The following is a 15,626-nucleotide window of genomic DNA, read 5'->3' as shown; positions in this document are numbered from 1 at the left end:
TTGGGCCTTCCAGCTCTACATCCACTCCTATGCCAACATTACACTGTAATTGGCCTAATGAAATCTTGGTAAAGTTTGCTTGGCTTTTAGGGCTTGATTTGCAATGATGGATATCTTAATACTGTATGAAGATGATTTGTGTGCACAAATTTCATAAATCCATTATGAGCTATATGAGCAAGGGTCACATGTGGGGAAAAAGACAGGGGAAAAGCCCTGAATTCCTTTCCCTTAGAGAGTAGAGATGCCCCATATCCCTCAATTCTCCAGGGAGTGGAGGAGATGTCCCCGGAAGACATTAGAGAGCCTTGTCTTCCCCAAAGACAACTGCAAGTAGAGGGAACCTGTGGAGGAAGGGGGTTGTTGGGGATGGAAGATTGCAGGTCTTTGTGAAGGGCATCTCTGTACAAATAATCAGACAAACTTCTGAATGTGCATTTTTTGATGGCTCAGACTTCTAGAGGGTTTAATAATTAAGATGTTTCTATTAAAGAATAAGCTGAAATCAGCAGGAATGACCACACAACCTTCTGGTCCAGGCCACCCAATATCTGGATAATTGTCCCCAGGAATTATTTTGTAAGTGTTATGTTAGCAGTATTATCATAGCACCTAGGAGCCCTGCTCCTAGAGCAGGACCCCATTATGCTTGGTGCTGTACAAACACAGAAAAAAAAGTTAATCCTCACTGACACTAAACTAAAGTGCTTACAATCTAAGTATAAGACAAGAGAGAAATACAGATAGACTGACAGGGGAGCACACGGAGACAATAGTGGTGGGCATGACAGGCAGTGGTCTCTGCACGCCAGCGGCCTAACCATTGTCAGAGCCAAGGAGAGTTTGAAGGAGGCTAACAAGATCATTTTGCAGATGTTTGTGGGGAGTTTCTCCTACATGTGAAGGGCAGCATGGGAAAAAGCACATAGGACCTTGTTTGACAATTTAACAAGTGAGTGATGGAGGCTGGCACCATAGGCTGATGGGAGGCAGGAGTCTACCACACTGACCAACATTTTCAAATTAACTTCAGCAAGCATCCTGCCCACTCCCCACGACTGCTCCCCTCCAGCCCCACTAACGCCTACTGCCATTCCCTAGTCCCCTCACTACTACCCCCATTCAATCTCCCCACCCAGTTCCTCATAGTCTGTAGAACACACAGCAAGGTGAGCAGTCTTGCACCCCTCCTACACACTCCCCCAATGTGGGGCTGTAGGCAGCGTTCAAGGAGGCAGGGCCACAATTACATCCAAGAAAGCAGAGACGACGTCCACACTCAGTAGAGCGTTTGCAGCAGAACAGAACTGTGAGGGCCCTCCTGCACTGAGCCCTGGAAGAGGAGGGGGCACAACCCCCTCTGTAATTCCCCCCTCTTGCTGGAGAGAATGGGAGATGAACGCCCCTGCCTGATCCCTAAACTCTACCAACTACACTGAGTTCTGGGGTGAGTAGGGCTGTTTCCCCCCCACCTGAACCTTCATCTACCCCATCTCTGCTGCAGCCAAGATCTGGGGGAGAATGGGGCATGACCCCTCCTTAACACACAGACCAGTGTACACATCTCCCTCCACCTTGTGCCACCACCATTGCAGCCCCACACCTCACATCTATCCCACTGCCCTGCCGTTGGCCATTAAGCCTGGCTGACCCCACCCCTCACAAATTCCCATTGGCAGTCACTGACCAGAGGACACCTATATTACCCAGAATCTTGTGCATCAGTCTCTCTCACTGACTCAGAGAGAGAGGCTGATGCACATGGTTCTGGGTAACACTGTTTTTATGAGGGAGAGAACACTAAATTGGGAGTCAGGAGTTTTTTAGTTGCAAATGGGAATCATCCTGACATATCAGGAGCCTTGGTCAGCCTGGAATTGCCTTCAATAGTATATGAGTGTAATAGGTAGTGAGGGGACTGGGCCATGAAGGGCCTTGAAAATGAAGACATGCGGCTTATGTTTGACACAATAGAGAAGAGGGAGACAGTGGAGGGATTCAAAGAGGGGTATATCGTCAAAGCAATGGCTGAAAAATGATCTTTGCAGCAGCATTCTGCATGGATATTCAGGGGGCAAATTTGCATAGGTCAAGGCCAGAGACAAGGATGTTACAGTAGTATTAATAGTAGTAATATTAATTATGTCCCTGAAAGGGAGTAGCGAACCAGATCAGTGGGGTTGCTAGAATGTTTGGGGGGGGGGGGGCTAATGAAAACCAAAAGGGTAATTTTGAGCTGCATTCTGAAGTCACTAGGGAAGATGGGAGGTGCTTGGGGAAGGGGGTGATAGGGAGAAGCAGTTTAACACTAAGATTGTTTGCAAACATGTTTGGTTTCCAGACAGTTCATGGCTGTTTCTAAAGATCATAAAATAAAACCTTGATGCAGCTCCAGTTTTTAAAAAGGTAGCACAAGGAAGTGTTCAAGGAGCACTCGTGAAGCATGACACAGGTGAAGGGGAATGTGAAGGAAAGAAAAGAACGTTTGCCTCATGTCTGGAAAGTTAAGGGTTAAAAACCACACCGCTTCTAAATCCTCAGTGTCCTAGAGAGGAGTAGGAAGTATGGGTATGGTAAAATGTGAATTTCCTGATCCCAGCTTTCTATCCCTGAAACCTATGTAGAAACCTGGCACCAGATCAAGAATGGGCAGTGACGGCAAAAGGGATGAAACCCTAACGGAAAGGCCTGTTCTGGGCTCTGAGGTTATGTCTACATTGCAATTAGACACCCACCGCTAACACATGTCAGCAGCACCGGCCCCAGGCTCAGAAGGGGCCCCTAACATCTGCTTCCTCCCCTCCCGCAGCGCTGCAGCGAGAGGCCCCCCAGAGAGAGCAGGGAGCAGAGCCCTGCTTACCACAGCGCCCGCACGGCCTCCAGCCCCAGAGAACACTTATCGCCCACGGGCCCAGCAGGCTGCCAATCCCCCGCCCCGCTGGGCCTACAGTACACAGCACCCGGGCCCTGCCCAGAGACTGGCAACAAGGCTCCAGCTCGCAGCCTCTGCCTCCAAGGATCCAGCCTGGACGCCAGGAGCCCAAGGGACCCCGGGAGCTGTAGTTCCTTGGCCAGCTCCCTGCCTGGACAGTCGCCCCTGGAGCAGGGAAGGAACTACATTTCCCAGCATTCCCTCGGCCGCTATCAACAGGAAAGGGAGGGGGAGGGCGTAGAGAAGCTGCCAGGGCTGGTGGGAGCTGATGCACCGGCTTGCTGTGATGGGGGAGCTAGCTGCTAGAAGAGGGTGACTCTGTGAATGGGGAACGTGTGCACAAGAAGTAGAAGGCTTTGGCCCAGATATCACACTCAGATGACTTCCCCAGCCTGGATTCGGAATGCTGGTGGCCTCGGCTGGCAGCCCCCAAAGAAGGAGTTGGGTGGAACGAATGGACAATGCACCTCTATCTGAAGCCTCGCAAGGGAGGTATGTGGACCCCCCCCAGGAGAAGTTAAAATAAAGTAAGAGACAGAGGGCTCTGCTAGAGGACTGGGCAGCTTTAGGTACAGTACCAGGCACGCAGGAGGTTGAGACTCAATTTCCACTTCTGAGCCATAGAAGCAGAAATTGGCTTTTCCTTTCCAGATTTGTCTAATATTCAGAAAGGGAATCTAGTACCTCCTTTTCAGATTTGAACACCCTCACAGTTCAATTTGGACCGCTCTCTATTATTTCATTTCTCCCAGATCAAATATTGATCCACTGTAATTTGCTGTAGACAAAGTAGGATAAAATTGAGCAAAAAAAATCCTAGAATCTTACCCATGCTAAGTAGGACCAGAATTGCCATTTTCAACAACCATTACCATTTCTTTTTAGTTTTGTTTAAAAAGAAGGTGACAGTAATATTGCATTGGCAAGTTCCCCATAGAAACTAGGAGTGGAACAAAAGAACAGCAAAGGCACCTCAAATTTTACCTCATTATGTGGGACAGTCTTACAATATGGATCCAGATATCCTCTATTCACACAAACTGAAAATTGTTCCACTTTACTGCAGTTCTGTAACTATGCAGGAACCAGTCCTGCGTTCCGTGCACATCCAAAATTCCTACTGAATTCAGAAGTGCCTTGCTTTGTAACCATACCTCCTGATATTTTCAAACCTTGTAAGCTAAGCAGGTTTACATTTAGTAATTGGGTGGGAGACCTCTCAGAAAAAGTTAAGAGCTGCAGGAGGTGTTGATTATTCACTAGGTAATGTGAGTCCCTCCTGTTTACACTAGTAAACCAGTACAGCATAGATTTAGATTGTACTGTACTCCTAGAGTCTAGGATTAGTTCCTTTGCTTCTGTACACAGCCCATTAAAGACAATGAAGAGACTCCCACTGACTTCAACATACTTTGCGTGGAACTGGTTATATATAGGATAACTCCACTGTCTTCATAGGATCCCAGTCCCACAGCAGAAGGGGGTGGTGTGAGCTTGCTGCAAAGCTGCTGCTTAGGAATGGGAATATCCTGGCGCCCCTGCCTCAGAAATCATCCAGGCTGCACCTTCTTTACTACTATGTGTTAGCTGTTGGGTGCATAGGAATTGGGGGCCCCTGCTGTAGGCGATGGGCATCTCAGGTACTTAAAGCCTTGGCCTGGAGTAGGGAAGCACTTAACTGCTGAGTCTACAGCTGCCTGAGTCCAGTGCTGAGGATTGAGAGTCCCTAGTACTGCTGTTGGAAGGTTCAAGCATGCTCAGTCTTGGAATTGCCACCTCTCCCGCAGCTAGTAGATGCGCCTGTCTAAGGCTGGCCTCTGGCAATTGACCCTATGGCTGTAGTCAGAGAAGCTACAGGTAGTTCTGACTACTGGGGGCCATTAAGCTAGAAGCAGATAAAGAAACTGGCATTAAACCTCAAGGAACAGAGGTCACCCCTAGGAAAGGAATGTCAAAGGGAGCAGGGAAAGTGGAAGCAGGTCAGGTTTGCAGGAAGAGAATAGGACCAGTTGTCTGGAGAGCACATCCAAGGTAGAAGGAAAAGAAGCATGAGGAGAGGTGATGACCAGGTAGTGGAATAGCATGTAGATGGGAGCAGAGGGAAAGAGAAGGCTGGTGACTTTAGGTTCCCAGGGTTAAGTGCTCACTGAGCCAGGGTTGGAGAAACAACATTTGCAAGTGGCTTGCTCAAATGGCAGGATGGGTGCTGGGGGAGGAATGTGTCAGAATTGATCAGGTATCTGCGGGCTATGGAACTTTATTGATTTGAGACTAGGACCACATACAGTGACTGGTGAAATAGCATGTACTGAAGACATGGCTATAGCGTGCCTGAAGGAGACAAATCTGTGGGGAGTTTCCCTGATCGTTATGAAAGTTCTGCTGACGATGGACACCGGTAAACTTACATAGGTACAGCTCAGTGAGAAAAACTAGGGACTGTAGAAGCTGTGTATGGCAATACATACATATAGTTAAGCAGAGGTGTCTGATCAAAATGAAAAATGTCTCAGATTCAGTACTGGGTATACTATTATGCCACCACACCAGGCCCACACTGAGAAGGGGCCCATAGTGACTACATGGGGGTCTACAACTATGTTTGGTGCCAGGTGCACCAAAGGTTAATGCGGCCCTGCATGTCAGCTGACAGGGGCTTGGGCTACATGACTGTTTAATTGCCGTGTAGATGTTCAGGCTCAGGCTGGAACCTGGGCTCTGATTCCTGTGGGGAGAAGAAATGGGCTGGTCCCAGAGCCAGGCTCTAGCCTGAGCATCTACAACATAATTAAACTGCCCCATAGCCTGAGCCCCCGCCCCCCAAGCCTGAGTCAGCTGACATGGACCAGCCCACAGGTGTTTGATTGCAGTTTAGATATACCCTAAGGTTTCTGTACCCAGCTCTGACCAATACCCTCTCTTCTCAGATTTTGGTAACATGTTAATAAAGAGTTTCACTTATCTGGGTGTTCCTGCTTGGAGCACACAAGAGATGAATCCCAATCTCTCATGATACTCTAATTCTCCCACCAGGGTATATGTGGGAAAGGTTTCATTTAGTATCAGCCAGCCCAGAACAGGGAGAGAAGAATCTGTGAAAAGGGGTAACAGATCACACACTCACAGCAAAGGAGCTGTGTCAAGTCCTTTGCAGGGAAAAAGGAGGCAATGACAGATGTTTGTAATAATTCATCTCACCAAGCATAAACTGTGGATGGAAAAGAAAAGTTGGAGGAAACCCAGGAACAGCACATGAGTGAAAGGGAAGTGGAATCTTTACAGCTGCAGTGCAACAGGGCCCCCTGCAAAACAGCTACCAGAAATGCAGCATGTGGGAATACAAGTGAGTCTTTGTGTCGCTACCGCTGACATTTTATACACCACCACTGGTAGGGGACAGAAAGTATTCTCTCCCCTTCCCCCAATAGCTAACAAGGAGAGGTAGGAAGGGGATTCCCTCTGAATACTTAAAATAAACATGCATCTCCTTCCTTTAGCTTGAAATTATTAGATGAGTTTTCATGGGATAGCATTCTCTCTGGCCAGACACCTGCCTACTTAGACAGTGCCCATCACTGTAGTATCTGAAAATAGAAAATCCCAACAATCTCTCCCTTCCTTCCCGCGTGGTAGAGGAAATAGCTGGATGAGTTTAGAGCAGGGGGTCTGAAATTTTTTTTTCCTGGTGACCCCTTTCACATCGCCAGCCTCTGAGTGTGACTCCTATAATAAATATATTTAAAAGGGTGTTTAATTTAACACCATTATAAATGTTGGAGGCAAGCGGGTGTTGGGGTTGAGGTTGACAGCTCACAACCCCCCTGAGGGGTCCTGACCCCTAGTTTGAGAAGCCCTGGTTTAGAGTATGTTTGTCATGGGCACACACTGCTGTGAAGAGTTAAGGAGGGTAAGCTAGTTCAGAGGTGAGTTTTGCATTCAATTCTGAATGCAGTGAGGTCCACTGCGATTCTGGTCTCTTGGGGGAAGTGAGGACTGTAGTATCACTAGCCAAAGTTCTGTCCACTCCCCCTCTTAGTGGTTGAGAGCTGCTTAGCTCCCATGGGTGGTCTTAAGCCCACAGAGAGACATGACCTCCCAGGTAGTACAGGCAGCCTTGGTCAGGACAGAGCCTATTTTCAAGGGGGAGCTAGCACAGGGCAGAAGTGTTGCTAATTTGTTTCAGGTCAGACTTGTGGGTTACCATCATCCCCCTTTGGTCACTCATTTCTGAGCTTTGATCTCACAGAATGAACTTGCCTGAGGAGGAATAATGTGGGGTACCCAGCACACAGGTACTACACCATCAAACTTTTAATGAAGGGAGCCATAGCAGTAGCTCTGTTGCGGTAGTTGGAGAAGGAGCTGGAGGGTGGGGAACAAGCATGTATGTTTATTTCCTGGTCCTTCACTTGTTTCCCCCCATATTGTACATATTATATTGAGATTGATTCTCTCCCCCATTTACCCCAGGGGACCTTGCCCATCCACTCTCCCCTTTTGTCCCACTCCTGTACTTTCTACCTTAGCTCTTCTTCCCCCCGCCCCACTTTTCAACCCCCAACAAACAGAGAAACCACATGGGCATTTCACAATCAACTTGTTCTCTTGCTGTAGGTTGCAGGGTAGTGGTTCTAATCTAGCCCCTGTCCATAGTGACTGAAAGCCATTACCCAGCTGGCCAGTTGCTTGGTTACCCTTGAGAGGAGTGGGTGGTTTCAGGCCAGATCCAAAATGGAGGGGCAGCCTTACCACAAACACACCCCATTACTGCTAGCCCCTTTGTGGCAGCTTCACTGGAGAAGGCAAGGATGAGTGGGCTATACTGGCTGAACTAACTTCAGTCCTGAAGGTTGGTCCCTGCAGGGCACATACTGTGCCATTCTCCACCAACATGCTCCCCCACCTATGGTTTCCCCCCCCTTCTCTTCAGATCCCTAGACCAATCAGGGCCTGGTTCCTGTTACACTTCTATGCCACATATGGACTGGCTACAGAGGTTGCTTATAGATACCAGGTGTGTTCATGATAAGACCCTTTAATGCTCTGCCAATTATGGCTCAGGTTAATTTAGAATGTTTTCTATACATTGCCACCTAATGGAACAGTAGAATACCATTTAACATTCCATTACAATCATTCACTGCTAGTAGTAAATAGGATTTCTTAGTTTACTTTTTAATGCATTTATTCCCCCTCTTTCAGATGAATTTCAATGTTTCTGTCTCTAACTCTTGAGAAGAGTGTAAGTTTTATGGACACATTTAGGCAGGACTGGCCTTAGACCAAATGGTGTCCCAGGCAAGGAGCATCTGCAGAACTCATGCCCCACCCCTTATTTGTTAAGCCTTTGAATACCTTATTTTTACTGCATTTGTAGCTCATTTCATGACTGGTTTATCCTTGTACTGATTCTACTGTACAAATTTATTCATGCTATATATAAACAAAAACATTCCCTTTATGCTTAATCCACATACAGAATACTTGAAACATTTTACTTCCAACATTCTGTTCTCTTTTGTTGCTAACAAAAACAGCACCCTGAGCCTGGTAACCCCTGGTGGTTGCCTGAGTCATTGGCCCCCCTAAATCCAGCCCTGTATTTAGATACCTAAAGTTACAGGTATGAATTTGGCACTTAGCTACCTATTGATTTCAATGGGGGGCAGAGGGAGGAGGAGAGAATCAGGAGTACAATACCTGACTCCTATAGAGTAGGTTTCAGAGTAACAGCTGTGTTAGTCTGTATCTGCAAAAACCAAAAAACCCCACAAAACCAGGAGTACTTGTGGCATCTTGACTAACAATTTTATTAGAGCATAAGCTTTTGTGGGCTACAGCCCACTTCCTCGGCTGCATTGAATGCAACATATAGTAAGGGGACACACACAGTGGAATTTGCCATACAAACTGTAAGTGGCTAATTAAGATGAGCTATTATCAGCAGGAGGAAAAAAGCTTGTAGTGATAATCAAGATGGCCCATCTAGACAGCTGAGAAGAAGCTGTGAGGATACTTAACATGTAGAAATAGATTCAATATGTGTAGTGACCCAGCCACTCCCCGTCTCTATTCAAACCCAGGTTAATGGTATCTAGTTTGCGTATTAATTCAACCTCAGCAGTTTCTCATTGGAGTCTGTTTTTGAAGCTTTTCTGTTACAGGATTGCCACCCTTAAGTCTGAGTGGCCAGAGAGGTTAAAGTGTTCTCCTGCCCATTTTTGAATGTTATGATTCCTGCTGTCAGATTTGTGTACATTTATTCTTGTGTAGAGACTGTCCAGTTTGACCAATGTACATGGCAGAGGGGCATTGCTGGCACATGATGGCATATATTACATTGGTAGATGTGCAGGTGAACAAGCCTCTGATAGTGTGGCTGATGTGATTAGGCCCTATGATGGTGTCCCCTGAATAGATATGTGGGCACAGTTGGCAACAGGCTTTGTTGCAAGGATAGGTTCCTGGGTTAGTGGTCCTGTTGTGTGGTTGCTGGTGAGTATTTGCTTTAGGTTAGGGGGCTGTCTGTAAGCAAGGACTGGCCTGTCTCCCAAGATCTGTGAGTGATGGGTCATCCTTCAGGATAGGTTGTAGATCCTTGATGATGCGTTGGAGAGGTTTTAGTTGGGGGCTGAGGGTGATGGCTAGTGGCGTTCTGTTATTTTCTTTGTTGGGCCTGTCCTGTAGTAGGTGACTTCTGGGTACTCTTCTGGCTCTATCAATCTGTTTTTTTTTCTTCACTTCAGCAGGTGGGTATTGTAGTTCTAAGAATGCTTGATAGAGATCTTGTAGGTGTTTGTCTCAGTCTGAGGGATTGGAAACAATGCGGTTGTATCTTAGAGCTTGGCTGTAGAAAATGAATCGTGTTTCCTGGATGAAAGCTGGAGGCATGTAGGTACCATAAACCACACCACACACACTAACCCAGGAACCTATCCTTGCAACAAAGCCCGTTGCAACTGTGCCCACATCTATACACATATTGAATCTATTTCTACATGTTAAGTATCCTCACACCTTCTTCTCAGCTGTCTAGATGGGCCATCTTGATCATCACTACAAAAGTTTTCCTCCTGCTGGTAATAGCTCATCTTAATTAGCCTCTTACAGTTTGTATGGCAAATTCCACCTTCTCTAATATAAAAATCTTCTTACCATGTTCCATTCAATGCAGCCAATGAAGTGGGCTGTAGCCCACAAAAGCTTATGCTCTAATAAATTTGTTAGTCTCAAAGGTACCACAAGTACTCCTGTTTTCTTTATTTATATAGCCATCAGTAAAATCACCAGATCACTTGACAAAGTCAGTCAGTATCATTATCCCCATTTAGTGATGGGGAAACTGAGGCACAGAGCAATTAAAGTGACTTACCCAAGATCACCCAGTGGGCCAGTAGAAGAATTAGGAGTAGAACCCAGGTATCTTGTGTGGTGCTTTGTCCACTAGGCAACAGTGCCTTCCTCCATGCCAAGTTTGGTGCCTAGACACTTTTGAAAATCCCACTAGGTGCCTATCTGCGTCTTTAATCATAAAGTACCTAGCTCTTAAATAGCGCTCTTCAGTAGATCTCAAAGTTTTTTTGTTTTTTGTTTTTTTTTTTAAAAAAAGGGGGTTGTGTCATTCACATTTTACAGATAAGGCACAAAGTGGTGGTGAAGGAACTAGTCTACTGCCACCCAGTGGGTCATACCTTCAAAAGTCTGGCCCTGTGTCTGGCAGACTGGGAGAAGGGAAATCCTTTTGTTTTGCAGATTCTGAGGAGCAGCCTCCTTCTGTTGCTGGCAGACTGTGTGAGAAGTGTCTTGGTATTGCAAAGAAGAATTGACTCTGTCCGTCGGTTGTAAGCCCTGTGAGAAAGGAAGAAGAGAATCAGGTCCATATGGGTGAATAGCCTTTGGACCCATGCAAAGAGGTTGTGAAAGGCAGCATTCTAATTTGGGAGCACTTCACACAGAATTTAATATATAGGTCTTAGGCTTTGATGCTGCAAGTTACTGCATGCAAATGGACCCTTGTGCTGCACAAAGGCCCACTGACTTCAGTGGGCTCAGCCCATGTGGAGTAACTTACAGAATCAGGGCCTGATTTTGCCTTGCCTCCTCTTTTGTTTGCCTAGCTATAGGTCTGAATCAGCATATTTCCATCTCAGTTTTAACACTGATATTTCATCCTAGACTAACCCTGTGGAGACAGAAAACTCATGTATTATCTGGCCCTTTTGACTGACAGCAAAGAGAAATTGGTAAATATGGTGTCAGTGGACATCTGCATTTGAAGACCATGGTTTGAAGGAAAAGACAAAGAAAATGAAGTTATGCTAGTAGGGAAGATGGAAGAGCTGTTGATTGAAATTTCAGGAGAGAAGTGAATCAGAAGAATGAATATGTACTTGAGACACTCAGTGCCATCGGAAAGAGATGCAGAGAACTGAAAAGAAGAATCCAACACGTAAGGGTGGCAATGAAAGGGGAGACAGGACTACTATGGAACTAGCAATTAAGAAAGAAGCTGAAACGGAAAAGTTTCTACTGTGTGTTTGTCCCTGCCTACTCTATGGTTTGGAATAAAATAAATTAAAACCCCACTTTTATTCTGGAATCACACTAGCAGAATAGTTTAATTCCACAACAGCTATTCTAGTCAACATCCTCAGGTAGATAAGCCCCTATTTAGAGAATTATTATTTGCATTGAAGTAGCAACCAAAACACTAATCGGGTTCGGGGTCCCATTGTGCCAATTACTGTACAAACACATAGGAAGACATCTCCTGCCCTGCGGGACTCCTGTCTAAGAATCAATGGTTAGAGGATTGCTGGGAGCATGTGGGGTAGTTGCCTAATGGCAAGCTAATTAGAAGTTAAGCAACTGGCTTGAGTATTGGGGAATAGAAGGATTGTAAGAAGCATAGACACAAATCAGCTCAGAATTTGGCACTTTGTTTTAAAGATGACCTGAAAAGGTAGAAAAGAATTGGGTGCTTGTCCTTTTTTGATGATGGATAAAAGCCTGAAAAAGTTTCATAAAGAGAAAGAAAATATCTGCTTATTTTCCCCACATTAAAAATTCAAGGGGTTAGATTTTTTAGGGGTGGGAGAAGAAGGTGGTGGTACTCTAAACTCTGCCTAGCAGAGTCAGATGCCTCTTACAGTAGATGGTGCATGCCACCTGGCTCTCCCTCATTGAGGGTTGACTAGGCCCATGGGCTCTGCTAGGATCTTTGGACTTAGAACCACTTGTAATACCACTCACAAAACCACCCAAATACCACTCACAAAATTAGATGTCACTTACAGTAATTTGTGACAATCTGTGACTGCCCCCCCCTTCTCATGTAAGGGATGAGATAGCAGTGATGATTGATGTTTAAGCATCACTAGGCATCTAAAAACAAGCCCTAATGGTCAATAGGCAGCTTACAGCTCTTAACCCTCTTGTTCCAGGATCTGTGCAGAGCCACATAGGCCTTTGCCAGACTAGAGTATGTCTACTCTAGTATTCTTACCCAATGTAGTTAATATCTTTTATGAAACCTAGTCTGGGGGGAAACAAACCTAAGTGTTTGTTCCAGGCTACCTTTGTAATCTGGAACAAAAGTTTACAAGATGTCTAGACTAGAGTTAGGTACTATTTTTTCTGCTGAAGGTTTTGGGGGTGAGGGGGAAGAAGCGCCAATTCAGTGAAGTGGACATAAATTTGCAAAGTTTTGGTGTTGCTGAACTGCATGAGTTAGAAATAGAAACTAAAGATTCTGAAAAAAAGTATTTTGTGACTTTTCAAACTGAAACATTTAAAAATCTGAAATATTTCAAACTGAAGAGGCAATTTAAAAAAATTAAAATGTTTAAAAAGTCAAAATCGTTTGACCCAGAACAATACCTTCCTCTCCCACATCTTCAGAATTCCCAGAAACCCATTACTTCATCCAGATTACCATCTTTGTAAAGCCTAGTTACCTCAGATTAATTGGCAACCAATAAATTGAAAAAAAAAATTTAATGACAACAAATCCTAAGAAACAACTCAAGGGTTTCCTTTGCTTTCAAATGAAAGCAGAGGTTCTGGAGATGAGACAGCAGGTTACTACCACATCCAGACCCTGAGAAATTCACACCTTGCTTGCCCTAGGACACTCTGACCCAGTCTATACTTGGGAAGATTAATAAGGATTTTTTTTTGCCTTGGCATGCCTGTACCATAACAGCAACGGTGGGAGATGTAATCTGGAATAGGCACAGGGTGATCTAGCCTTGCAGTTTATCTGCAACCCCAGCATGAGGGGGCTTATTCCCCAGCTGTAAAGGGCTATTAAGAATATACTGACCTTTTAAGATCACATTCACTTGATCTTCCAGGCCCATATCAGCTACTTTTATCCTTGTATTGCAGTCTTCCTAAGGACCCAACAACATGGTCCTAAGAAAGTCCAGTCCCACATAGCATTTCTGGGTCTATTCCTTAGGCAGCACTAGTTCCCTGCAGAAGCACTCCATCAGTGTAGTTCCCTCCTGTAGCTACCCCTTTTTGCCAAAGCTACAGCCTTTTATCCCAGCTATTTCTTGTCAAATAATTAGCCACAAGTGGGGAAGTAGCAGGTCTATCCATTAACCCCTTTGTGGCTGTTGCAGCATAGGGTCTATACTCAAAACAGCTAAGGTTGCCAATTTTGGTTGGATGCATTCCTGGAGGTTCCATCACAAGACATAATTTTTAATTAAAAGATTAATCTTTAATTTCTGGAGACTCCAGGACAATCCTGGATGGTTAGCAACCCTCCATCACACACAGATAACTGGTTCCTCAAGGCACATGTCAGATCTCCAGAGCCATGTGTGTTCTAGGATGGCTGTGGCCACAGACAATCAAGCTTTCTTCATTTTAATCCATGACTCCCTGGTACTCAGTTAATTTTTTCAAGAATATTGTATTTTGCTAAAAGAGCTTGTGCAGTGGGAGTACAGATTGATCTGGCTGCCAAATGCAGATACTCATCAGTGCAGTAACAGACTTCACGCCTACGCTGATTCACCCCATTGCTTATCTGGGGTGTTATACCAATAAAATAAAAACCAGCAGGATCTTATTAAAGGGGAAAAGGCAAAATGCCACATTTATTATGAATACAGAAAGAAACATAGTAAACAGTTAGTTATAGCTATAACATTCCATTAAATTTCATATTTATTCACATATTCATTCATACACACACACACACAGGTTCTGCAAGGTTATCATAGTTACCAGCCTTAGAGTTGCTCATGCCAAGCCACTGGCCAGGTGGGCTGGACACGAGGAGGGAGCAGGGCCTTGTCAGATGCACATCTGACGCTCCTGGAAGTTGGTTTGCAGAATCAGACCCCAAAGTTCTAAGTTTCTAGAGTCCATTTTTATAGGAATTTATTCCTATGCCAGTCTATGGGAATTGCTTCATCATGCTGTTGCTGAATCACTCAGCAGATAGCACATTCCTGACGGTTCCGTGTTGTTCTTCGGTTCTCCCATCCTTGAGGCTGCTGGGTAGATTCCAGTCTGCCCTCCGGGGGTCCTCTGGTTGTTTCTACTTGACACCTTCTTTGGTCGATGGACACTGGATTCTTAGGCTGGCACCTCTCTGATCATTCAGTTATTATTCACACTAAGCATCCATCCACATACATCCTCTATCTCTATTTTAATCACAATTGTTAACAAAGCGAGATGAATACAACAAAAGGGCAGGGAGTATCTGTGTGCTGTTTCTGTTGTTACAAAGTATTGCTTTGAGTCTCTCTCTGTGTGAGTAGTTGTTGTTACAAGTATTGCTTTGAGAACAGACTCTGTCTTAGGATGTACTAACACAATTAGCAGCTTGCAAATTTCACACAGAGAGGGAGAGAAACAGTACCAAAACCCAGGAGACCTCTTAATTAGTAATACCCTGAAATTTAAACTATGGGGAATCAAACTCATTTGTGATTTTAATACAGAACGTCTTTAATAAGATCCTGCTGGTTTTTATTTTATTGGTATAATAGGGGTGCCTGGAATGTGGGTCCCAGGATTTGTGTCCAATTGTGCTGGGCAGTCGGTGAAATGATTTGGGGAAGAGAGTGGATTTGCTACCTGAGAACTTGACTCCCCGGATAAAACAGTGGGATTCAGCTGTCTTTGCTCCTGCAAGGTGGCATTGAGTTGTATAGGTGCTTGCCAGCCTCCCCATAGTCTGCCTAGCCACCTGCAGTTCTCTGTGCTCGCTGGCCTATGTACTTAAGTGCCATGTTTGTTGGATCCCTACCTGTCTGCCTTTGCAGTGGGTTGCTATTCATTTAGTGCCTGTGGTTGCTTGCCTGCTTTCCTTGGTGTCTCTGCACCTGACAGCTGTTTTGTGGGGATATTTGAACCCAGCTCCATAAAGGGGCATAGGCATTGTGAAGCTTAGCATTGCAACACCTAACGTTTCGTTAGCTTTGATTTTTTCCCTGTGGTTCAGGCTTTGATTCCCTTTGTATCCTGTCTAGTTCTGGCCTTCTGAACAACACTGCAATCCACAAAGCTTGAGTTAGGTGTGTTGACTAACATATGTTGGCTAGCGTACATATATATTATGCTGATAATACTACTCACAATACATATTCCAAACATTTAAGTGCACATATTATTAAGCATTACTACAGCAGCTTGTGATGGGGTATACAAACCCCACACAGGAACAGAA

The 15,626-nt window shown here is 45.1% G+C and overlaps 1 protein-coding gene and 1 long non-coding RNA gene across 2 annotated transcripts in view; both read left to right on the top strand.

The window, feature by feature from the left end:
• The window catches only part of LOC140907689 (uncharacterized), a 115,588-nt gene that overhangs the window by 6,948 nt on the left and 93,014 nt on the right, over positions 1 to 15,626 (top strand).
• On the top strand, positions 3,147 to 11,517 carry LOC140899495 (uncharacterized). The gene is made up of 2 exons (XR_012155353.1): positions 3,147 to 3,424; positions 11,108 to 11,517. It is a non-coding gene; the product is annotated as an uncharacterized lncRNA (long non-coding RNA).

Source organism: Lepidochelys kempii, chromosome 1, assembly GCF_965140265.1.
Source record: "Lepidochelys kempii isolate rLepKem1 chromosome 1, rLepKem1.hap2, whole genome shotgun sequence".
Taxonomy (NCBI): Eukaryota; Metazoa; Chordata; order Testudines; family Cheloniidae; genus Lepidochelys; species Lepidochelys kempii.
This window is presented reverse-complemented; position numbering and strand designations above follow the sequence as displayed.